Source organism: Sus scrofa, chromosome 13, assembly GCF_054392235.1.
Source record: "Sus scrofa isolate SSC_HxYL_T2T_F1_AM1 chromosome 13, Sscrofa_HxYL_maternal_Yorkshire_Landrace_v2.0, whole genome shotgun sequence".
In the NCBI taxonomy this organism is placed as follows: Eukaryota; Metazoa; Chordata; class Mammalia; order Artiodactyla; family Suidae; genus Sus; species Sus scrofa.
This window is the reverse complement of record NC_139395.1, coordinates 140,321,898-140,347,040: the sequence shown is the minus strand read 5'-3', so window position 1 is coordinate 140,347,040 and position 25,143 is coordinate 140,321,898. Positions and strand designations below refer to the sequence as shown.

General features: G+C 45.2%; 1 long non-coding RNA gene across 3 annotated transcripts in view; it reads left to right on the top strand.

The window, feature by feature from the left end:
• Positions 1-25,143, top strand: part of LOC146397662 (uncharacterized) — an 81,276-nt gene that overhangs the window by 49,310 nt on the left and 6,823 nt on the right. The window contains exons 2-4 of one of the 3 annotated variants that reach the window (XR_014822659.1): positions 13,665-13,764; positions 17,694-17,906; positions 18,561-18,752. This is a non-coding gene — a long non-coding RNA (uncharacterized LOC146397662). Of the gene's footprint in view, positions 1-13,664; positions 16,195-16,684; positions 17,907-18,560; positions 18,753-25,143 lie in introns of those variants that run through there. The other 2 variants (XR_014822658.1, XR_014822657.1) reach the window with 2 other exon arrangements.

Below are 25,143 nucleotides of genomic sequence, written 5' to 3'. Positions count from 1 at the left end.
CACAAACCTTGACCCAAACCAAACAACTGATTTGTCCCTCCGCTACCCCCAGTTCCTCCCTTCAATTTTTCCCTGTCAAGAGAAGCGATCTTTAGCCTTCTGTCTAGTTATTCCATTCTAGTTTTCTTTATTTCCCTCAAACCCCATGTTCAATCCATCAGCAGGTTGCATTGACCTTATGTCTAAAACAGATGTCAATTTAGACCCTTTTTCATCATCTCCATGGCTGACCATCTTACTCCAACTACATCATGTTCTTCTTGTCTAGAATTTTGCCCCCATAGTCAGCTTTCAATGCAGTCACCAGAATGATGATTCTAGAATCATAAATTATTATATCACCTCTCTGCCAACCCCTCCAATCAGTGACCTTTCTATAAAGCCCCATCTGAGGAATTATTTTAGGTCTAATAAGGGCTAAAATGTCTGGTTCCCTTGAGGAACTGGTAATGACACACTCACTTTGTTTTGCTTTTTGGCTTTGGTAACACAAATCTGAGAGCCAAAATCTTGGCTGAATTATTGTACATGTCTAGAACTATAGGAACTATTTCCCTATCTAGACAGCAGTGTCCAATAGAATTTCCTACAACCATGGAAACATTCCATATCTGCAATGTCCAATAAGTAGCCATCAGCCACATGTAGTCATTGAGCACTTAAAAGGTTGTTAGTGAAACCGGGAAGCTAATTTTTTAATTATTATGTTTAATTTTAATTAATAGAAATTTAAATAGACTTAAGACACTTGGTAGCTACTCCATTGGACAGCATGGGCCTGTGATATCCTATGGTCTATTTCTAAGACATTAGAATGTATTTATTTATTTCTAAAATTTTTATTAGAATATAGTTGATTTATGGTGTGTTGTCAATTTCTGCAATACAGCATAATGACCCAGTCCTACATATATTACATACTTTTTCTCATACTATCATCTGTCATGTTCTATCCTAGGAGACTGGATAGTTTCCTGTGCTGTACAGTAGGACCTCATTGTTTACACATTCTAAATGTAATAGTTTGCATCTACCAACCACAATCTCCCTGTCCATCCCACTCCCTCCCCCTTGGCAACCCCAAGTCTGCTCTCTATGTCTGTGAGTCTGTTTCTTTTTGTAGATAGGTTCATCTGTGCCATATTTTAGATTTCACATATATGCGATATCATATAGTATTTGTCTTTCTCTTTCTGACTTACTTCACTTAGTATGAGAGTCTTTAGTCTTATCTATGTTTCTTCAAATGACATTATTTTGTTCTTTTTAATGCTTTAGTAGTATTCAATTATGTATATATACCGTATCTTCCTAATCCATTCATCTTTCAATGGATGTTTAGATTGTTTCCATGTCCTGGCTATTGTGAATAGTGCTGCAATGAACATAGGGGTGCTTATGTACACGTTATTATTGGTCATTGCATTTCCTATAAGTTGCCTTAATTCTTTATGGATGGAAAGAAAGAAGAAAGAAAGAGAGAAAGAATGGGAGAAAGAGAGAAAGGAAGGAAAGAAGGAAAGAAAGAGAAAAGAAAAAGGGAGAAAGAAAACACATTTAAATGAGTAATTGATTTTGCAAGGCAAGTTAGTATGTTAATAGCCTTAGGTGACATGGTCAGTTCTACCCAGACAATGAGTCTCCAATCCTATCTCTCTTCAGGAGCTTTGTGGAAAGGGCACCAGCAGCAGGCCTGAGCTCCAGGTTCTAATCTGTTTTTCTATTGAACATGACATGTGACTCCAAGTGAACCAGATATTCCATATGTTCATATGTAGAATGGGACTTCTGGGTTGATAACTTGGTGCCTTTGGCAACCTGGATGCCAGATGTGTAGCCTATGCACCCATTCCCATGTTTTCTGAAGCCACGGATACTGGCCCTTGGCTATCTACTTGGAATATAAGGCAGACCTTTGGGAGATGATTTCACTTATGTCTATGCCTAAAGGCTGGGTCACTGATAGACCAATTTAAAGTAAATGAGGAGTTCCCTGGTGACTCAGCAGTTTAAGGACCTGGTATCATCATTGCTGTGGCATGGGTTCCATCCTGGCCCTGGGAACTTCACATGCTGTAGGCATGGCCAAAAGATATTAAGATAAAAATAAAACAAATAAATATAAATAGTCCCATCTTCAAAACATCATCAGGGCAGGAGAACCCACCCTAAATGCTTAGGTATTTTGATGCTTTCTAATGCAGAATGGGGTATCATTTGTTTTATTATATAAGAGCACAGGACTTAAATTGGAAGACTTGGGTTCTAGTCCCATCTCAGCTACTAACTAGCTATGTGACTTTGATCAAGACAGTTTCCTTTTCTCTCAATTGAGAGGATAGAAGCAGATGACATTTAATTTCCTGTCTCACAATAGCCATAACAATTATAGCTAACATTTATCAAATGCTTAGAATGTGTTGAGGTGCAATACCTTATTTAGTCCTATGGAGGTGGATAATACTACTATTTCTATTGTCCAAGACAGAAGAAATTGAGCTTTAATGTCTCCTGAGAACAGGCAAATGGCGGATTCTCCATCTGAATCCCATGGTCTGGTTTCAGGACTGACTTATCATATCTACCTGTGTTTTTTTCATAAGCCATAACACCATTGTTTTTTGGGTTAGACAAGGAGTTGTCCTAATCCTTTCAACCAAAGTTTCCCAAATTTGAGCCCCCAAAGGCCCAAATAGTTGTCTCCTTAGAACTTGGAGTGTCCAGAATCAATGGGTTGGTTGCCACCATGCAAGAATAGCCTTGTTCACTGGCCCAGTATGCTGGACAAATATACTATCACTTTCCAAGGATGCCAGGATGTGAAAAATGTTGGGAAGCAGGTGGGCTTCATATACCATGACTTATCAACGAGTTTAACCTGGACTTTTCACAGGTTGTATTGCACACATTTTACAAGATCCTATCAGGAAGGGATACTCTATCCTACAAATTCCAATCATCACTGCATCTCCCACATGTCCATCTCAAAACCCAGCTCTAGGCTGGTCCTCAACATAGAAGTTATCTTGCTAGTTGATAGAGCAACATCCCTGTGTTGGTTAGAATTAGAAAGTTAGAGCCAGAAGGAAGCTCAGAAATTTAAGTCCAACCCAGACAGGGTAGAGGATATTTTCAAGGTCAGTGTCAAAGTTGGAACTAAGACTTCTCTCTCCCTCATGCCCTGTCCTCTACCCCTATCCCCAGACTGATCATTAGAACTGCTTTGATGGGAGCTGAGGCAGAGAAAAACATAACCGAAATTTCATCCCACCTCTGCAGATGTCAGGAGCAATGGAACACCAGGGGCAGGAGAACCTACCTCCCCTGGCTCCTTCAAAGGCCACAGACCCATGAGAACCACTCAGCCTAGTCTGAGCCACATGCCCGGAGGCCACAGCGGCGCACAGGAAAGTGAGGGGAAGTGGAAACGTGCAAGCAGACGGCTCAAAGCAACAGGCTCACCACCGGAAAAAAAAAATAAAAATAAACACGCTCAGAAATAGTGTAACTGATATGCAAAGAAGATCAAAACAAGGGTTTTAAAATATCTTGGCTGCTTTAGAGGAGGTGGGGGTGGTAAATGAAGCGAGGTTACAAATGTGTGTTAGGGGAAGGGGGCGATAGTGGATGGTTCACTGCAGCCTGCTGGGCCATGGGAACCCAAGGGTATTTCAAATGAAAATGTGGGAGGGTAAATTCCCATGGGTAGCTCTGAGGCAGACATGGACTTGGGAACAAGAACCCCAGAGTCCCTCAGCCCCAAACTCCTCCCTCCCTTCCCCCCTTGCTTTGCCCTGAGATTCGCCCCCTTTGCTGTCATGGCCATTTCTCCTGGGGCAGGGCATTGAGGCTCCAATGAGCCAGCAACAGAGACACCCAGAAGTATACTCAACTTGGCTGAACTTCAAGGCTCAAGTAGCAGTTTGGAACTAATGTTCCAGGGTTAAGGGCTGGGGCTGAACTAACTCACAGAAGACAAATTCCCCAGTCCTGCAAAGTGCAATCCCCTTTCCTTTCAGTGTGTTGTGAAGAACTGCAGGCAGGCACTCTCTTCAAAGGAAAGGTTTTATTTTGAAGCCAGTTACTGAAATGGGAAACCCAAAGGTTAATAATGGCCATGCTGGCTGTTTATAGCCTCCCTCTGCCAATGTAACCATCCCTAATAATAGTTCAAGGATCATGGGACATTTCCAGCATCAGAAGGCCATCAGTCAACAGCATAGGTACCAAAGGGAGCATTTGCTCCTCTGTAGATCCAAATGGCCTCATGGATTTTAGCAGAGGAAAGACACTGGGCAGGAGCAGGGAGGAGGACAGGGCCTGAGCTTTGGAGATTAACAATCCCTCATGTAGGTCTAGCATTTATTCTTACAAAGCACTTTTGCATCCATTATCCAGTGAGATGGGCCAGGCAAGGGAAATCACCCACATTCTCCAGCTGAGAAAACTGAGAATCCAAGGTGAAGGGGACAAGGACACCCTAGTAGCCCGCAGTGCTGTATGTTCATTATAGGGTCCCCAAGGAGCCAGAGACGGGAACCAGGCCCCTTTGATCTGAACTTGAACTATCCCTCATCCCTTTCCACCCCTTTCTTCTCCTCCCTAGTCTTCCTCTTTCTCTGAGAGAAGAGGTACACTAAATACTTTAGTTACAGAAGATTTTTTACTTTTGATCCAAACTTTTTTCTGTGTTTCTTACTTGTTTAGTCATGAGAAGGCAAATCCTACCCCCAACTTCTCTTGAATGTGGTATTTAGCAGAGAACCACCAATGGATGTGTGTGACTGACTCTTTTCTGATGTGCAAAGCTCAACCTTGGGCTGAGGTGGGAGGTGGCAGGTAAGAGCAAGCTTCAATCCTGCCTGATTAAAGTTTGCACTGAGGCCACAAGAGTAGTGTGGCTGATGCAGGTTGAGGAATGTCACAAGGGAGAGTTCACTGTGGGCTGGCGGTATCCAGGTATCCAGGGGAAACTTCTAGCAGGAGGTATCCCTTAATGAAGCAGCATCTTAAAGGGCAGGCCTGGGTTGAAGTGTGGGGAATGAGGTCCGGAGCAGCCAGAGGATTAAGGTCCAAAGTATGTGGTTTTTTTTTTTTTTGTCTTTTGTCTATTTAGGGCTGTACCTGTGGCATATGGAGGTTCCCAGGCTAAGGGTTGAATCAGATCTGTTGCTGCTGGCCTATGCCACAGCCACAGCAATGTGGGATCTGAGCTGCACCTGTGACCTACACCCAGCTCATGGGAATGCTGGATCCTTAACCCACTGAGCAAGGCCAGGGATAAAACCCTCATCCTCATGGATATAGTCGAGTTCGTTAAGCACTGAGCCATGACGGGAACTCCAAGGCCCAAAGTTTTAAAAAGTGCAGAGGACATTGTAGGAAATTCAGTGAGACACGCCAGTCAGAAGCAGTGTAACTAATGTTGAAGGAACGCTTTTGAGTCCCACTGGGAAGGGCCTTTAAAGACCAGCCAAGTCACTGGAAGTTTATCCTGTAGGCAGGAGGAGTGTCTGAAGCTTTGTGAATGCAGGAGGTGTCGGAGAAAAATGGTGATCCAGGAAGCTCCTTTTAGCCAACTATGCAGGATGGAGAATAAGGAGAGTAGTTGGGAGAAGAAAGATCACAAGGAGCAAAGGACTCAGAGTCAGGAGGATGACTATGCTGCTCTCTTTGTAAATGTAGTCAGTCCTGCTCAGATACCTACATAACTATATAGGGTTGTCTCTGCTCTAACATAAACAGCTGCCTTGACAGCCCCTCTGGGAGGTCCTAGACACCACATTTGATGAGGTTAAAATGCTTTGTGCATGATACAGCTGCAGAACAAATGGGGGATAATGACCCAGAATGCGGTGGAAGCATGAGTCGGTTGGTGGCCCTGGGGTTGAGCAGTTGGGTGTTGAGTGAGAGGCAAGTCTCCATTTAGGGGGTATCTTCCCTCTGGAGGGATTTCCTTTTCCCTCCTTGGCATGTCCTGTGTCACCTGGTACAGACTGGGGGCTAGCAAAAGTTGGGGGCGTGTCGAGTTAGTTGTCAAGAGCTGAAGACCAAAAGTCCCCCGGGTCCCTAGTAACTTCCTCAAGGGAAAGAAGAAAAAATACACAGCCAGCTTTTCAATCGCAAGCTTGAAATAAAAATAAACCGTCAGGTTACTGTTTCGCAGAGTTGCCGAGTAATACTGGAGGGCAAGGAAGAGTCAGTTTGCACAAGGTGGTTGCTCAATGGAAAGGTCTTGCCAGCGGAGCTGTCCCGGAAGGTCCGAGCAGAAGTCAGCACGGCTGCTCTCGGAGCTGCTCATTGGAAGCCAGGCCTTGACCTCATAGAAAAGAGGGCTAGCACGAACGAGTGGGATGAAAAACTGCTGAAAAGTGACTGGGTTAGGAGGTGGGAGAGAACTTACTGGGCTTTCAGCCAGCCCTGGACTTCTAGTGGAAGCATTTCACAATCTCCTCCTTTCTCTGTGGGTTATGTCCTTGAATTGAACAGCCAGTGGGGGCTTCTTGGGTGAGTGGAAAGTGCACTGGACTGGGGGGGCCAGATCTCTGCATTCGGCTGTCCAGTGGTGTGACCCTCCCTCGCTGGGCCAGAGTTAGACTAACCTGCATGATCTCAGGGGCTCCCTTCAAATCTAGACTCCTGGGAGGTACAGGACTGGCCAGCCTGTCTCTTCAGATTGGAATTCAGAGGGGACAGCCACTGTGAGTGAACTGACCTACAGCCTAGAGCCGCTGAGTTCTGAGGCCAGGCTTTAGCTCTGGCCAAAATAGCAACACAGGGAAAGTTTCAAACGAGGTAAAGCTTGGGGCAGAAGAGTTTGCCTGCCGACCAAGGCTTGCAATTTGGATGAATCAGAAAGCTGGGATGACCTCTGAGTTCACCCACAGCAAGCTGTGGAGCTCCGTGTATCTAGGATTTCCCTAATCAATTCCATGTACGAGGGCAGCATCTTCCCTTTGAGCTTGGAAGAATATAAGCCAAAGATCATTTCTCTCCCACTCTCATTTGCCTTCCCCAAGTCTCAGAAAATAGGACCTCTTCCCTTCCCATTCTCCCACTTCCTGAGCAGATTGCCAGTGGTAAATGCAGCACTTTCTTTTTCCTACTCACTTCCCCTGTTCTTTCTGGTCACCAGGAATAGCACTAGTCCAGGCTTTGGGAAGTAGGATAATAGGGCATGAGGGCAAAGTTCACTGAGCTGTCCTATTGGTCCCTTTGGCTGCCCAGGCTGTGCTGTGTATCCACGTAGGCAGAATCCAAGGGTGAGTTGCTCTGTCTCAATTCTGGAGAGACCAGTTATTCCCAAGCAGCTCAGGCTCACCATCGACTTTCTTTGGCCCTCCATCCAGAGGAACACTGAATAAAAGAAATCTTTACGGTGTACCTGTGATTCATTTTTAGATGAGTCAAAGTATTCAGAGGTAGATCAGTTTCTGCTTCCAAGGAAGGAGACAGATTAAGTGGGAAAATCACGCTAAAACTATGCATAAGACGAGGATAGCCAGAGTACAGGGAGATTTCAAAAGAAGTAGAACTAGTTGTTGTTTGGGAGGTTACAGAAGGCTGTGTGGAAGGAAAGACTTAAGATAGACCAAATGCTGACAACATTATGATTATGGTTATTATGATAGCTAACTTTTGTTTCAGTTCTTACTATGTTCTAGGTACTGTGCTAAGCCCTTGTATATTATCTTAGTTTCCCTTCATGAAAGCCCTTCCTGTTTAGATAGCATCATTTTGTAGATGAAGAATATGAGGCTTAGAGAGGTTAAGTAACTTTCCCAAGGCCACCCAGCTGCTAAATGACTAGAGCCCATGGTTTTCCCAGAGTTATATGGTTAGGAGGTATTCCTAGTGGGAGATAAAGAATGACAGCTTGGAGGGAGAACACACAGCATAATTTGATGTAGAGCTAGGAGTGGGTGAGGACCAGTGGGACTAGAGGGCCAGTGGGGAGTTTGACCTTGTTCTGGAAGCTACAGGAAGACTTAGGAGTATTTGAGCAGGACATGGCATGATGAGAAGCTGGCTCTTGGAGTATTAATTTGGCAGGAGAGCAGGAGAACCACAAGAGGACTGAATATGAGGGGGCTGAGCCCAGAGAGGAGGGTGTAAACAGAGAGTGAGGAGGGCCTGAGTTAGGATGGCTGGGCTGGGGGGGAAGGAGAGGAGCAACCTGAGTCGGAGTGCCCTGCCCTCTGCGTTAACAGCAGAGCACAGAGAAGTGAGGACCGCCTCACTCTGGTGAGGACCCACAGCTGTCAGGAGAGCTCTCCTGTCACTTGAGTCTTATGTTGGGCACCAGTGAGGTAGCTGGCACTCTTTTCTCATCTGTAGTGAGCTGCGCCTCTTCTGAACTGGAATCCTCTGTACATGTCTGATTTATACCTTTTTCATCACTCTCTTCACCCACTCTCAACACCCCAAAGCAGCAGAATCAAATGGATCATAGAGTCCTTTCAATGGATCCAAAGGAGTGTAAAGAATGCCTGGGTGGAACCAAAGAGACTATTCTGTGGGTCCTCAGTCATCTTCAAAGGGATCAAATACAAGAGACAGGGGATAAGGGTGGTGGAAGGAGGAAGAGAATCCGGCAACTGCGTGACCCAGCATCTGTCGGCAGCCAGTGCGCAGACTCCATTCCCACAATCCCAGGAGTCCCCTGCAATGGCTGGAGCCGAGGCCGAGGCAAAGATGAAAGATGCAGAGGGGTTTTTTTGTTTGTTTTTACTTGGTGGGTGTAGCCACTGATGGTCATGCTCTTCCTTCCTCTTTGGACATCTCAGAGAACAGCTCAGGGTGGGATTTCTAAGCTTCACGGTCCCTGCAAGGAATGCAGTCACTGTGACAGTAAGAGAAAAGGGATGGGTTAATCTAATTTGTGAGTGCCCAGAGTGGTCATGTGACTAACTGCCACTCACAGAGTCTCCAGTCTTCCCAGTTTATTTTGCAAGCATATGATGCTTATGTGCCAGGCACTATTCTAAGCACTTAGTAAGTTATTAACTGACACAGTTCTCCTAACATCCTATAAGATATGACTGATGTGGAAACTGAGGCACAGAGACATGAAGTATCTTGGCTAAGACTCCCAGTAACTGGTAGAATGAGGATTGAGCCTAGGCAGCTTAGCTGTAGAGAGTACAAACTCTGAACCCCTGAGCTCTGTTACGCTTTATTCTAATTTCCACTCTAAGCCTTGAGCACTCCTCCAAAAAAGGGAGATCAGAGCAAATCATTTCTAAAGTTGCACCAAGTTCTAACACTTTGTGATTCAGTGGAATCAGTAAGTGGTTAGGGCTCAGGCTGTGAGTTTTCAGTGGGCTGTTAAATATGCTTTGGTGTGACACAAATACCCTGTGTGTATTCATTTCACTGAGTTCTGGAGTTGGCTGGCCACCACACTGGCTGCGACGTCGTGGATCTGCTGGCCCATTGCAGGGCCCCAGATCTTCACATCAGGGACTCAGATTCAGCACCTCTTTGCAAAGATGTGGCCAATGGGATTGTGAAAACAGCACTCAATCTAAGCCAAGAAGTGAGATGGGGAAGTAACTGTAAAGATTTGGGCGGCGAGGTAACAGTGATTCAGGGAGACAAGTCTGGGAGGAAACATTTGGCCCTGCGTGCACCTTGGCCATGGAGGTGGGCCAGAGGCTGCCATTCCCTTAGCAAGGACAGGGAGGCAGCTGATTGGTTGTTGGCAGTGGGGTTTCTTGAGTGGAAGAGATGTGATCTTTCTAGTGGCCCAAATGAGAAGGGGTCTGTATGGTAATTCAGATTTCCTAGTTGGTTTAAACATTCAAATGGGCTGTGGCTAAATTCACATCGTGGATTCCCTGGTGGGAATGTAGTCGGTGGAGTGGAAAGAGCACTGGCCTGGTGTCAGGACATCCGAGTTCCAACCCTGAACCTGCCCCTGAGTAGGTGAGAGGTGTTAGAAGGGTCACATCCCACCTTGGCCTCAGGAGTTAGAAGAGCCCCTATAATAACAGTGACTCTTTCTTGAGTCCTTGGCTTGCTGGCATCTGTTCTGAGCTTTATGTGTATTTTCTGACCTAACTCTGAGAGCTGTGCCATGAGGGAGGCACCATTAATGATCGCTGTAACCCAAAGGAGGAGAGGGAGGCAGAGAGGTGCAGGAACTTACCCAGAGTCAGGCACTGAGCAAGGGAGCTGGGAATTGTTCCTAAGGAGTCTAGTTGCTGTGTACATTCTGAGTGAAAACACTCTACTACCCTTGTCTTTATAGAGAGGGGTGGGCTCTCTGGATGGACTCCCTACAATCCTATTTGGGATAGTTGTGATGAAGCTGGCCCTTCCAGGAGGAGTAGACAGCTCTGTTCAGCACTGGGCTCTGGACTGAGTCCATCTTTTCTCGTGTTTTCATTACCATGGGGTTTGGCAACCTCTATGGGAGGGTCAGCTCTGTGTGGCCAGGGCTCCATCACTGCATTTCTAATGATAAACACCATACCTGAGCTATAGTAGGTGCTCAGTGAATATTTGTTTTTTTTCTTTTATTTTTTAAAGTTTTGTTGAAGTATAGTTGCGATAATTTCTGCTATATACCAAGGTGATTCATTTATACATATACACACATCCATTCCTGTTCAGATTCTTTTTCCATAACAGATTATCACAGAACTTTGGGTAGAGTTTTGTTTGTTGGTTTGTTTTTGTTTTTTGAGTTTTTTTTTTTTTGCTTTTTAGGGCCACATCTGCAGCATATGGAGATTCCCAGGCTAGGGGTTCAATCAGAGCTACAACTGCTGGCCTATGCCACAGGCACAGGAACACAGGATCTAAGCCGAGTATGCAACCTACACCGCAGCTCACGGCAATGCCAGATCCTTAATCCACTGAGTGAGGCCAGAGATCAAACCCAAAACCTCATGGTTCCTAGTTGGATTTGTTTCCACTGTGCCATGACAGGAACTCCAGGGTAGAGTTTTGAATGAATGTAAGGAGGTTTCACTGAACCTAACAGAACAGAGGAGCAGTTGAAGTGATGAAAAATATGAGAGAAGTAGAACAGGACCAGCTCTGTGGAGTGTGAGCTGGTCTAGACAGTCTGAAAGCTGACGATCTCTATGAAAAGCTAAGATGTTAGCTTTTGGGTGAAAACCTGCCATGTAGCATGTGACCCCCTTGTCACAGACAAAGTCCCCATTGAGCAGTCTACACCTGGAAATGTCTGATGAAGTCTGCCCCATGGGATCTGGCTACCAAGAATGATCTTGAGAGCAGAGTCCGGTTGTGCCAGCTCTTGGGGAAGCCTTGGCAGACAGACCCTTCTGCCTCGCTGGGCTGGGCTTGCCTCGTCTAGCCAATTAGGGGTGGGACTAAGCCCTCAGCCTCTTATGACCCCACTCGAGCGTTCCTTCCTGAATAGGGAGCATCTCAAGTCTGTTCCTCACAGCCAGTTCCTGCCCATCACAGCTTACCTGTCCTGTGTCCTTTGCCTTCACGATCCTGTCCTCCACTATGTGATGTTTGTCCTTAGCTACTGTGATGAACATACCTGCTGACGTGCACTTGGGCATTCATGTGCTTTGTCCTGATAAAATGTCACATTTTGCTGGGCCCTTAAAGATATAATTAATGATGGGAATCTTCAGGCCTGGAGAGGTTTGTAGGGGAGATATTGTTATTAATTATAAAAACTGTCAGTATACGATGGACAACACACTTTCTGTTCCTTTATCTCACTTGATTGTCACGTGAAAAGCAGGTTGGAAGGCACTATGGGCCTGTGAGAGGAGACCTGTGTCCTCCAGCTCTGCTACCCACTGTGGGTGTGGGAACTCTTTCTCAGTGTCTTCTTATCAGATGAGAGAAGGCTGATGAGGTGAGTCTAGAGCTCCCTTGGCTTTAACCTTCCTCAAATCTGGTACTGGGAGCATGTTTTGCAGAGAGTACATGAGATTTAGGTAGTTGAGGCCACTTGGAATCCACAGCATTCTCCCCAGTTTGTGGAATGCTGGCCAGTCCTGAGACAGGCAGCCCAGGGGTTGTTATTATTATACTCATTTCACAGACAGGGACGCAGAGACTCAGAGAGATTAAATGAATGGTCTGGAGTCACCCAGAGAAAAATGAAGGAACTGGGATTTAAACCCAGGCTCCAGGATGGCCAACCCTTCTGTGGGGTTAGTGATGTCTCTCGGGAGCTCTTGATCTGGTTTTTCTTGTGCTCCCCTGAGACCAGGGCCAGATTCGTTCTTGGAGAGCTGCAGCTAGGCTCTGGGGTGTCTTTTACTCTGAGAGGGGGCTATGACTCCCCCCTCAAATCCTACCCCCTCAGACTCTGGACTGTGCCTCCCTCAACCAACTTCCTGCCCCTGGCAGGTGCCAGCAAATCTGGGCCGGGCATTTTCTGTCTCACCTGCAACATTCACACTCCTTCCTTCTTGTTTCCCACCTCCAAGAGGTTGACCTTTGTGAAGACCAGTAGGTTCCCCTGCCCTCTGCCTTCTGGTTGGATTCAGCCTGGCACCGATTAGGTGGTGGGAGGGTGGGAGAAGGAGATGTGAGGATGGCTCCTTCCTAGCCCCCTACCTGCCTGCTGTAGCTTGGCAATGGTTGGGTGCATCCAAAGTGTCAGAAGCCACAGTTCCAGCTGGGCAGCCCCCTGCCAGCTCCCCAGCACTGCCTACTTTTCTGCTACATTCTGGTAATCTCTCCTTTTGCCCTTTCATCCCAAGGACCAGTAACAGCTCCAGGTTATTGTTAGCCTCAGGGTGCCTCCCTGTCTCTTGGTTTTCCTTGACCTTGGCTCAACCTTTATGAATTATACTTAAATTAATCTCTCTTTGGTCACCTTATTTTGAGTGTATCCTCTCCTTCCTCTTGGACCATTGATATCTACTGCCTCTTTCTTCCTTATATCTAGTCTTCCATTTCTTAAAAGCATGGATGATCCCGGCTTTTAACATGAAGTTCTGTTGGAGAAGGTTAAACTTCTTGCAGGGTTTAACCAAAAACCAAAACAAAGCTAAAGAAAAAGCAAAAGACTGGGTTTCCCAGGAATATGGGAAAGAGTACTGGGCTTGGACTTGGAAGCAGAAAACCCAAGTTTGCCACTTACTAGCTCTGCCCTGCTAGTCACTTGGCTCTTCCATTAAGTAGAGTAAGAATAGCTCTTTTGTCTTGTCTTTCTCATGAGCCTCTTGGGCAGATGAAATGAGGCCAGGCCAGTGGAAGTACTCTGAATGCTGAAGCATTTTCTGAGCATTAGGTGTTACTGTTGCTTTATCAGACATGGCATGTGGACAAAATCCTCAAAAGGCCATGTCTTGCATTTTCCAGTGCATTCAGATTCCCCTGTTGCCTCTGTGCCTCCTGGATTAGGAGACCTGGCATTTGTGGAATCCAAGATGAATGTCCAGGGGGTACTGGCCAAGCATGGGCCCACACGAACAGAGCTAAAAATACCTTTGACCTCAGTGGGAGCATCTCAGTCCTGAAGGGGATGGGCCTGGAAGGCAGAGTGTGAGGGGGAATGACTCCCATCATTCATCAGCTGGGGTGAGGGGAGGACAGGGACAAGGTGCTATCCTTTTCAAAGCCAGTGGGAACGGTGGCTTGATCTTTCTCTCTGTCTGTTAGTCTGTCTGTCTGTGAAGAAGATTAACCTGAACTTTTTGTACTTTTCCTGTTAGAGTGAAGGCCACACCTTAAAGCTCTTCCTCGTGGCCAAGCCTCTCAGGAATTTTCCCAGCCTGCCTTGTGGAGGTGACAGATACCTCCAGCCAGAAGGAGGTAAGGAGGTGATCCGAGGACTTTGGTGTGGAGTTAACTGCTGAAGCTGACTTCAAGCAGAGAAGGAGACACTAATCCAGGAGACTTGGTTTGATTTATTCAGGGATGGGGAGTGGGGAGACCCACTAGCTCTCAATCCTAAAGAGGAATGGTTTTCAAACAATAATCCTTAGAGCTCTAAATGGTTGCTATTTAAAATGTGGTCCATGGACCACCAGCATTGACAGCAACCAGGAGCTTGATAGAAATACAGACGTCTGATCCCACCACAGACCTCTAGATCTGAATCTGCCTTTTAACCAGATCCACTGTGGATTCACACGTGCATTAAAGTTTGAGAAGCACGGTTATAGGATCCCTGTGAAGTACCTGAGGGATAGGTGCTTTCCAGTTGTATAGATGGGGTCCCTTAAAAGATAACATTTGAAAAAGAAGCTCCATTTGTATTTAAAGAAAGAAGAAAAGGTGGGAATCAATGTGATCTTTCCCATTCTTTGGTAGAAGAGGAAATTCTGCGGCTGGTCTTTTTCCCTCTCTCCTTCTGAGGTCAGCCCCTGCCCAGCCTTTCCATTAGCTCCCCAGATGCCCAGCACAAGCCTGGCGTCGGCTGGATCCATAAATGAGGGGCCATGTTAGGTGACTAGTGGAAATTGGATTATATTTCCCAAGCTGCTTCTCAGCTCTGGGGTCTGGTCTTGACAGGACTGCCTGATGAGGCACTGAGGACTAAAAGGGAGCTTGCCGTGACCTGGGAGTTTAGGGCTTGGTGTGGGGGTTCTTTAAAAGGGAGGGCAGGAGGGTGGGGAGCTGTCTCCTATCCTCCTAGGTAGAATTAAGGAAGGATCTAGAGTTTGTTGTAAGAAGACCAGCCTGGCAGGAGCTGAGAAGAGAGAAGTCTACCTCCAGCTGGGATCTGGGCACAGCCCCATGGCGGCAGGTTTTCAGGATTTCCAGAGGAAGTGCTTGGTGGCCCGCAGTCTCAGTTTGCTGCAATTATAAATATCTGTGATTCGCATCCCCTTCACATACTCCCCTGGAGCTGCGCAGCACGTTCTGCCACCGCTCCCCCTGCCCCACCTTCCCTCGGGTCCCTCACGGGCAACATCCATGGCTTCCGTCTCACAGCAGGGGAAGCCGAGGCTCTGCAAAATTATCCAAGGCACCACCTCCAACTGGGCTGACTGGGGGAAGAAACTAGCACATTAGCACAGCCTCAGAGTCTTTCATACACCGGCCCCAGATTTCTGGCTTGAACTTTGGCCTCTTCTTATCCTGCATTTTCCCCTCAGTCCAGACCACCCACCCCTGCTGGTCTTCCCCAAATATATGGCCCTTGAGTTGTTTGCACATGTTCCTTTTCCTACTCTCATACCTCGACACCCCTAGACACACAGCTGTGCCTCTCTCTGCTGGCATGACACTTCACTGGAGTCTTCTGACAGTGTGCCTCCCCCACCCCCCACCTTCTCCAGCTTTCAAAATCAGGGAATCAAGGCGTGTTTGAGTCCCCTCAGTCCTTAGCACAGTCCGGTCCTCAGAAAAACACTTGTGTAATAATGAATGAACCAGAAGACAAAAACACACAAGCTAGTGGCTGAAGCAGAGACAGACTATTTCATAGACTTTTGTGGGTGAAGGGAGCTTGCCACTCAACAGTCTTGATGCTTTGCAGGAGCCCAAATCGAAAGAGATTTGGAACAGAAGCTGCCACTTCCTAATGAAAAAGTCTTAGAGACACCTTAGATACTAGCTTGTGACTCAAGATACTTGATTTATCTGAGTCCCAGGGTTGACTGGTTTGTTTTCATCTGAAAAGGGAGATTCTGAGATTCTTTACCACCTAGGCTCATTAGGAAAATGCAATAAGATGAAGTACATGTAAAATGTTTATTGGAGTGTAAGCACCTCCTACACTCCCAGTACTTGCCTGCTATTACCTCCTAGAATTGTCCTTTCTTCTCCTATCCTGGAGCTCAGGAATGCTTGAGGAAGAAGAGGGAAGGGTGATAGTAATCCCCAGTTTGAAAATGAGACATTCTTTCCAGGTCCTGAATGCTCTGGATCTTAGGAGCTGGTTATCCAGGATTCCAAGCGCAATTATTATTATTTTTTTTTTAATGGAATCTGATCCAGCCCACAGTAAGCTCTTGGTTCCAATCATATAACTATTCCCCATTGATTCAAGAGTTAAGTAAGACTAGCCTCAGGGGCAGTGATCTTCGTTCTGGGCTTCAGTTTGAGAAGCAGGGATATGGGGTGGAAAAAGGACTGGCTTGGAATCCTCAAGAACTGAGTTTGTCCTCTGACTCACTTTGTGACCACTGACTGTTTATTCCTCTCTTTGGACCTCAGTTTCTCATCCATCCAATGAGGAGACTGGACTAGATGCTTCACAGGGCCAACCCCCTTCGATCTACATGGAAACTAGGAGCCTCCGCAGCCTCTGCTCTCTAGGCAACTCTCTTCCTCCCTCCCTCTCTCCTCCCTCCTTTCCTTTCTTCCTTCTCCCCTCCCTCCCTCCCTCCCTTCCTTTCTTTCCACCACTCCTGTAGCCCATGGAAGGTCCCAGGCTAGGGGTCGAATCGGAACTGCAGCTGCCGACCTACCCCATGGCCACTGCAACTTGGTATCCAAGCCAAGTCTGCAGTCTACACCATAGCTCATTGCAATCCTGGATCCTTAACCCACTGAGTGAGGCCAGGGATCAAATCCACATTCTTACGGATACTAACTCAACATCCTTACAGATACTAGCTGGGCTTGTAACCCACTGAGCCACAACAGGACTCTGGCATCTCTGTTTCCTTCTCACCACGTCCACTTATCCTGATGTGTGGGTTATGAGTTGAATGATTTTTTTTTTTTTTTTTTTTTTGCTCTTTAGGGCTGCACTCGCTGCACATGGGGGTTCCCAGGCTAGGGGTTTAATTGGAGCTATAGCTGCTGGCCTATACGACAGCTCATGGCAATGCCAGATCCTTAACCCACTGATTGAAGGCAGAGATCAAACCCACAACCTCATGGTTCCTAGTCGGATTCATTTCCGCTGCGCCACAACGGGAACTCCTGAATGCAATTATTAATAACCCTGTGTTTTACATATTCAAACTGGGTCTGTACTCACCTTACTCTAACTTTACAAACAGCTCAGCAGGGGGCAGATGAAGTGGGTGTCATGATTGCTATTTTATAGACAACAAAACTGAGGCTCAGAGAGAGAAAGTGGCCCCAAGGCACATGGGTAGAGTAAAGCAGTGCCTTTGCATTCTCAGGTCTGATTTTCTCTGCCAGGGACTCCCAGGGCTGGTGCTGGTGACACTGCTGGGTTGGTTCCTTGGGCCCAAATGAGGGGTTCCTCCTGACTCCCTTCTCTGCCCAGCCTCTGTCAGTTTGGTCCTCGCTTGACCTCCCAGTAAGGGAGAGATGTGATGAAGCTGAGTCCCGGGTCAGTTCGCTAGATGAAGCCACCTGAGGGCTTCATTTCACCACCCCTGCCACTTCCTTCCCATCCTGTGCTAAAGTTCTGGTCCAGGTTTCACCTTTTGACCGGAACTCCATATGAGGGCGCAGGAGACGGGGCTGTTGTTCTCTGCATCCGCAGATGAAGGGTGCTGAGGACAGAGACGGGGCACGGGAGCAACCTAGGCCAAGTGTGACGGGTGAGACTTCTGAGCTGTGCGGTTGGCCTGCTCTGATGGGTTGAAGACAAGTAATTGGGCAGAAACTCATGCACCTGGCAGATCAAAAGATAAACTTCCAAAGAGGGGGTGGGAAGGTTGTAGGATGCCTCACTGAAAATGGGTGTCTGAGTTACTGAGGAGAATTAGGCAAGGAGATTTGGAGGCAGGTAGGCAGCTATGTGGAAACTTTTCTCATACGCACCTTTTCCCTCCATTTTCACTGAATCCGCCCTCTCACTTCTCACCCAGGAGGTGACAAGAGCCTCTCCACTGGTCTCCCGGCTCCAGTTTCCTCCTGCTCCATTCCACCCCCACATGGATCCCAACCTCCTCTGGAGCCAGAGTCCCCAGAGCTCTACCTGAGCACGCAGCCCAGCTGAACTATTCACTCTTCCCGTTCCTGTACTTTTCCATCTCTGGACTTTACTGTTGGTGTTTTTTTCCTGCTGCTCACCTCTCCCCGTGAGTGCAAATCCTACTTCATTCTTTTGGGTCCACTTCCCAAAAGCCCCCATGACATCCTTCCTAGCCCCGCGCCTCTCCTTTCCTGGGGAAGCACCGCCTCACGCCTTGAGTATGTATAATCCCTGATGGTTTGGGCTCCTCTTTTAGAGCTTTTATTGCCATCTACCTGGTTTCTAATGATTTCTGTGCTTATCTCTCCTGCTAGACAGGGATCACCTTGCAGTCAGGAAAGAGATTCAAGTTTGTATCCCTCAGTGTCCTGACTGCTACTTAGTTATTGGATGAATTAATAAAGACAAACACAAACCAGTGCTTGTTGGGACAGGAAACAGATGAGCTCTACCATCTAAGCTTCAAATAAAGTTAACCATAAGCCCGAAATTAAACTGAGATTGTCATTTTGAGCTCTGTGTTGAGGGTAATGCAAATAAATACATTCAAAGAAAGGTGGATCAAAAATGAAAGAGCCTGGCATGAGAGTACAACCCAGGGGACCCAGAAAATAGGTATGAGGGAGACGACAGTGTTTGTTTTATGCTTGGTAACAGGAGAAGTCAACAGATGCTGGAAGGAGCACCTTGGGGTGGGACCAGGTGAATCATAAGTTTTCCGTTTAACCCTTCCATGGCCCCATGTGTTCTTCCCATGTAGAAGCCATAGGAAAGAAGCCCAGCACATGAGGAGGCATCAAGAATTATTGGATTCATCCACATTTAGTGTTTACCTTGAGTCGGTGAAGAGCGTCACCGTGGACAAGACACAACTCTTGTTCCCCAAGAGCTCATAGTTTACTTGAAAAAAGACATCATGTTTCTAAGTAATCATAATAAAGTGTACCATCCAGTGTGTGTATTATTTCAGAATATGTAAAACACTAGCCATGGGACTGTGGAAGAGGTAGCAAGTAGAGGAGACAAGGACAAAGACAAGGGAAGATGTCCAGAGGACATTTAGGAAGCAGAGGCTTCAGTGATGGGCTGGCTTTCCACCGGTTTCCAGAAATAGTGAGAAGGTATCATGGTATGAGGTAAAGTCTGAGGAAGGCAAACCTGGCTGGGTCTGGGCACGGGGAACTGTCCTGCCTAGATAGGCAGTAGTGGTGGTCTACAGTTGCCAAAGACAATGGGTATTGACTGACCAGTGTTTATGTCTCAGAATGGCCAAGAAAGCCCACACTGCTTTGTGTGTGTCTCTGTGCATACATAAGTGTGTGGTGTGCAGGAAAGCTAAACAAAACTATGAAGTGGAAAACCCTACTGAAAAATGGAATATAATCCCCCTTTCTCCAAATCTAGTCCTACCTGTGCAGGTAGAATGCAGGCTTGAGTCCTAAGGGAGGAGAGTACGGCCAAAGGAGCCTCACCTTAGCACCCTTGGCTTAAGAAAAGTGAAAGGCTGAGAAGAACCTGAAGAAGGAGGGCCTTTTCTCCTTGGGCAGAGCTTGCTTATTCATAGCCTCATCTGCATAGGGAAATCGGAGAGATCAGCAGTGCAGGACGAGGCACCTGCTACGGAGAAGCTCAGGCAGTGGCTATGGTGGGGAGTCCCCAAAGCCATTCAGAGCTACCAGTGCCTGCACTATTTGGGGCTGGGATGTAGGAAAGAAGGGATAATTCAAAGGAGACTGTCAGAGAGGAAAAGGGCCCTGGGACCATTTTTGGCTGATTTCCTTTTTTTTTTTCTTTTTCTTTTTAAGAACACTCCCAAGGCATATGGAAGTTCCCAGGCAAGAGGTTGAATTGGAGCTGCAGCTGCTTGCCTATGCCACAGCCACAGCAACACTGGATTGTTAAACCACTGAGTGAGGCCAGGGATTAAACTCGCATCCTCATGGATACCAGTTGGGTTCTTAACCCACTGAGCCACACTAGGAAAATGATCAGGGGTGAAAAGCATCTGGGTGCCCCTCAAGACGCACCAGCACTCCCTCCTGACCAGCTCTTTTCTGCTGGTCAGATTTTGTCTTTATCCCATTTACCTTCCAAGCCACCATGCTCCAGGGGCCATAGGAAGTTGGGAGGAATATGGATCCTTAAGAAAGACATTCATAATTTCCATGAAATTTGTGAGCTGTTTTTGTTTGAGTTTATTAGAATCCTTCAAAATCTCTTCAAGTTGCTTTCGTGGGCAGAGAACTTACAATCACCAATTATATCTGAAGGTTTTGAGTGGCAGAGAGATGAGCTTTAAGACATTCATGCTTTGTTCCACAAATTTTAATTTATGTTTCGAAGAGATTAACCCCAATTTTGTTTTCGTTTTTTAAGGTAATTAGGCTGAGAGTCAGTTACGCTCTACTGAGAAGAGCATTAACCTTGACATCGGAAAAACCTGGGTTCAAATGCCAGCTCTGATGTTTCTTAAACTTTTTATTTTTGTCAATTTCTCTGAGCCTCAATTTCCTTGTCTTAAGTGGGGATATTAATAATTCATTAATATCAATAATTTATAATATTAATATGCTTGTTTAAATTCATTTAACAGATATTTACTGAGCCCCTATTATGTGCCAGGTGATGTTCTTGAGACTGAGATAAACTTATGAATCCCTGTTCCCTTGGAGTTTATAATAGAGGTTTTTTTTTTTTTTTTGGTCTTTTGAGGGCTGCACCTGTGGCATATGGAGGTTCTCAGGCTAGGGGTCAAATTGGAGCTGTAGCTGCTGGCCTATGCCACAGCCACAGCAATGCCACATCCGAGCCGTGTCTGTGACCTACACCACAGCTCACGGCAATGCCAGATCCTTAACCCACTGAGTGAGGCCAGGGATCGAACCCGCAACCTCGTGGTTCCTAGTTGGATTTGTTTCCGCTGCCCCATAATGGGAACTCTTATAATAGAGATTAAATGTGATAACATGTTTTAAAGAGCTTAGTACAATGGTGGAGATGTAGTAGCTGTTTAGGATATTGTAATTGGGTGCTGAGAGAGCTTTTCTAGTTTTAGTTGTGTCCAACTAGCTGAGAAACCTCAGGAATCTCTGGATACCTAAGTCTTTCCAGCACTGTCCCTTGTCTAAGTGTAACCTTCAATACAAATGCTTCAGGACCCTCTTGTGTTTCACTGCTCTCATACAGTTTTCATGGATAGAAAACTTCTTTGCTCATGTAACTCTCAATCACATCAGGATCCTCAGTTACCAGTGCTAAACATGTCTACTGAATAGTCCTTGCCCCATGGATCAGTTCCAACATCTGAAACTAAAATTTGAACTGTTCTTTCTGTTTGTTGCTTGCTTTCCACTTATTTACTTTTCTCTGGCTACTATTAAGCAGCTTAGCAGAAGACGAAGAGAAATCTGACAAAACGTGTTTTATCCTTAGATTAACTTGCTTTCACAAGGATTGGGGGTGGAGGAGTTAGTGGCCAGTATTCCTGGTCAATGAAATTTCCACCCAGTTGTATTGGTTTATCTTAAGGGACTGGTAAAACTCCTTTTCAGTGATGGTATATTGAAGAGAGTTTCAGAAGTGGATGAGGTCTCACAACTACCACTGTTTAGCTAAGTCAAAGCCAGAGAATCATTGAAGGAAGGGAGAATAAACAATATCTTGTTAAAGCTCTTTACCTTACAGTTAAGAGAACTATGGTCCAACAGTCACAATAGCCAAGACATGGAAGCATCCTAAATATTCATTAAGGGGTGAATGGATTTTAAAAAATGCAGTGTGTGTAATAGAGTGTTTTTCAGCCAAGACAAAGAAATAAATTCTACCATTCGCAACAACATGGATGGACCTTAAGGGCATTACACTAAGTGAAAAAAGTCAGATAGAGAAAGACAAACATTAAATGATCTCACTTATATGTGGACTTTAAAAAGCCAAACTCATAGAAACAGAGACTAGAATGGTGGTTACCAGGGGCTTGGCGGGGTAGGGAAAAAGGGGACATGTTGGTTAAAGAGTGTAAACTTCTAGTTATAAAATGAGTAAGTTCTGAGGATCTAACGTACAGTATAGTGATTATAGTTAATAGTACTGTTTTATAGACTTAAAAGTTGCAAAGAGAGTAGATGTCAAATGTTCTTACTACTAAAAATGGTAATTATGTGACATGATACAAATGTTGGCTTATACTGGTAATAGTAATTTTGCATTGTATAATATATTAAACTCAAACTTGTATAACGCTGTGTACCAAGTATATCTCAATAAAGCTGGAAACAAAAATGAGTTGGGGGGGAAGGATTTGGTGTTGAGCATATGGCATATAAACTGCCTGATGGACATGAAAATAAAGATATCCAAAAGGCAACTGGAAGGTGATTCTGAAGGCTAGAGAGAGAGGGAGAGAGTGTGTGTGTGAGAGAGAGAGAGGCCCTCCTGATTTCCAATCTAGTACTTGTTCCTTTAGCGCTCTCAAAGCTGGAAATGCCACATTATACTCTTCCTTTAGAATTTTTAAAGTTCTCCCTAAATAATTGCTGCCTAAATATGATTTCTCTTCATGATGTTGACTTCAACAAATAAGAGTAAGAGCTGGATTTAAATACCTGAACAGATGTAAAAAGGAAGAGTCTCAGCTTTGTTGTGTGGTATCTCAAAGGCAGAGAGAGGGCCAAAATGAATGTAGTAAATAGAGATAATTTATTTCCCCCTAAGACAGCACTTTTTGACATGCAGAACTCTCCAACAGCTGGGATCGTCTGTCTTGGGAGAGAGCAAGCTCTTTGCCATTGGATGTAACCAAGTGGATGCCCATGAGGTGGTAAGATAGGCCAGGTCGACTTTAAGGTCTGACACCTCTTTTATAAATCCATGTGGAATTTATGAGTCTTTATGAATCTCTTCTTAAACCCATTTGTGAATCTCCACTTCTAGTTACTACCTCTGGGCTCACTGAGTTTATTACCTACTATGTAAAGTATAATTCTTTTCATGTTTCTCTGCATCTAATTCTTGCAAACTTTGGGGTGAGGGGATATTGGGATAGTTCTGTTTATCTGAGATTTGCTGAATAAGTACATAGTTTCATTCTATCAAGCATTATAGTATCTCCTCTCAACCTTCTTATTCTTTTTGAGGAAATCTAATTTTGTTAATTCTATATTTATAACAACAAGCTCCATAATATCAATGATTTGAATAGTCCTCTGTCCTTCCCCCACCTCCCCAGCTCCACTGAATTTTTCTTAAAAGTCCATGAATAGAACTGCCATGTTTTTTCTGAGCCCACACACTGCTTTCAATTTGGACATAGGATAATGTCTTTCTATTTGGCTTCCATACTCTTTCTGATGAAACCCATGCACCTCAGCTTAAGCTTCTGGAGTTGAGATTTGTCAGAGTTGATCTCAATTTCTTCCCTGCCACTTATTAGCTGCGTGACCCTGAACATGTCACTAATTTTTAATACTCCAAAAAAATTGGTAAGGGACTCAAAAAAGAAAAGATCCATGAAAGTAGCTTGCACAGCACCTGGCACAGCATCTATGCTCAGTACTTCTTCATAGAAGTGAAATGGAATAAACTTAAATACATTTCCTGAGTTGTGGCACTTTGGTATCCATCATTTTATAAAGAGAGATTAGGATATAATTTACCTGAGAGCATTGCTTTATATTTGCCCAAACAGAAGCTCAGTTGTTACATTCCCTTTCCCCACGCCCCCACACCCTTCCTCCGGAGAGATTTATGCTTCTGAGATTTAAAATCAGAGGACTCCAGTTTGAATTCTTTCTCCAAGACTTATTAGCTCTACAATTCCGGTTTATTAAAATCTCTAAGTCCATTTACTCAACTGCGACATTGAGATAATAGAGATATCTGACCTAAAAAGGCTTTCAACTGAAATAGACTCATGATTCAAATCCTAGCGTCACCAATTTCTAGTTTTGTGACCATGGACAAGTTTCCTAACCTTGCTCAGTTTCCTAATATGCAGAAAGAAAAATAACACCCACCTCAAAGAGTCATGGTCATATTTCAATGAGACAACTCTGTACAGCATCTAATATAGCCTTTGGTCACACACAGCAGGTTCTCAATAGTTACTTGCATTCCTCCCCAGGTCACAGAGCTGTCTAGGTGCTTTGGATACCTGAGAGGTGTGCAGATATTAGAAGCTGTTGTTTGTCGTGGTATTTCTTTGCCCAGGAGCAATACTGTGGATTGAAAATGCACAGGATTTAGAGTCCAGCTGGGATTCAAGGTTTGGAAAGATGTTCTGCTCCCCGAAGCGTGGCTTCCTCATCTCAACTGGTGGATGATAGACCTCGCTCTGCTCAGCTCACAGGTGCACCTTGAGAATCTGATGAAATATTAATGGTGAAACCATTTAGGTAGTCTGAAAATGAGGCACCACGATGACTAGAAATGTTCAGTGACATTTGCAAAAATGGAGGTTTCACTACTTTTTATTCTTTCTTCCATGAGTTTTATTAATATATGAATTAAAACCCAATTCTGGGTGATTTTTGATTTACGGGGATTTCTTTAACATTCTCTATTTGGGGAGGTTGCAACGATATTACCCTATTATTTCCATGATCCTTGTGAAAGATAACATAATATCACGCCAAAAAAATTCTGGAATCAAGCTGCCCATTGTTGTACAAATCCCGTCACGGATATCTTGAACCTATGAGAATTGAAAGCACTGAGTTTCAGGAGTCCCCTACATAGCCCCTAGTCCTAATCTCTTAGAGAACGTTGGTTTGTTAAAGTCGTTCTGGCTTTTTTTTCCCCTGACACGTTATACTTTTACATTTCCATGATCCCAGTACTTATGAATTCCAGACATGGCAGTGAGGTTTAGTAGCTTATACTTCCCAGGTGGCCCTACAGATGGGTGGGAAGCCCAGAGGCAATGTGACATTCCTTCCGGTTCAGTGACCATTTATAATGACTGGATGTGCATTCTGGATGATAGCATGGCAGTTCTACCCAAGACTCACTCCAGAATTCTGGGGTAGATGCTGTCTGGTCCAGATGACTTATTTAGTTTGTTCATTCCTTTTAGTTTCTGGGGAGCAGGCAGAAGTACATAGCATGCAGCCTTGACTTAAGAAGCAAGAGATTTGAACCCTTGCCCCAATACCCTATTAACTTATTGGGAAAAACTGAGCAAGTCATTTCTCTTTATGGCTCAGCGTCCCCACCTGCAACTTGAAGGGGTTGGATGAGATGATCTCTAATGTCTCTTCTAGTTTTGTCATTATGTGATTCTAAAATATGCTGTCATTCATAGTTCTTCCTGGCAAGGTCACTGAGGGGTAAGGCTGCAGTAGCTG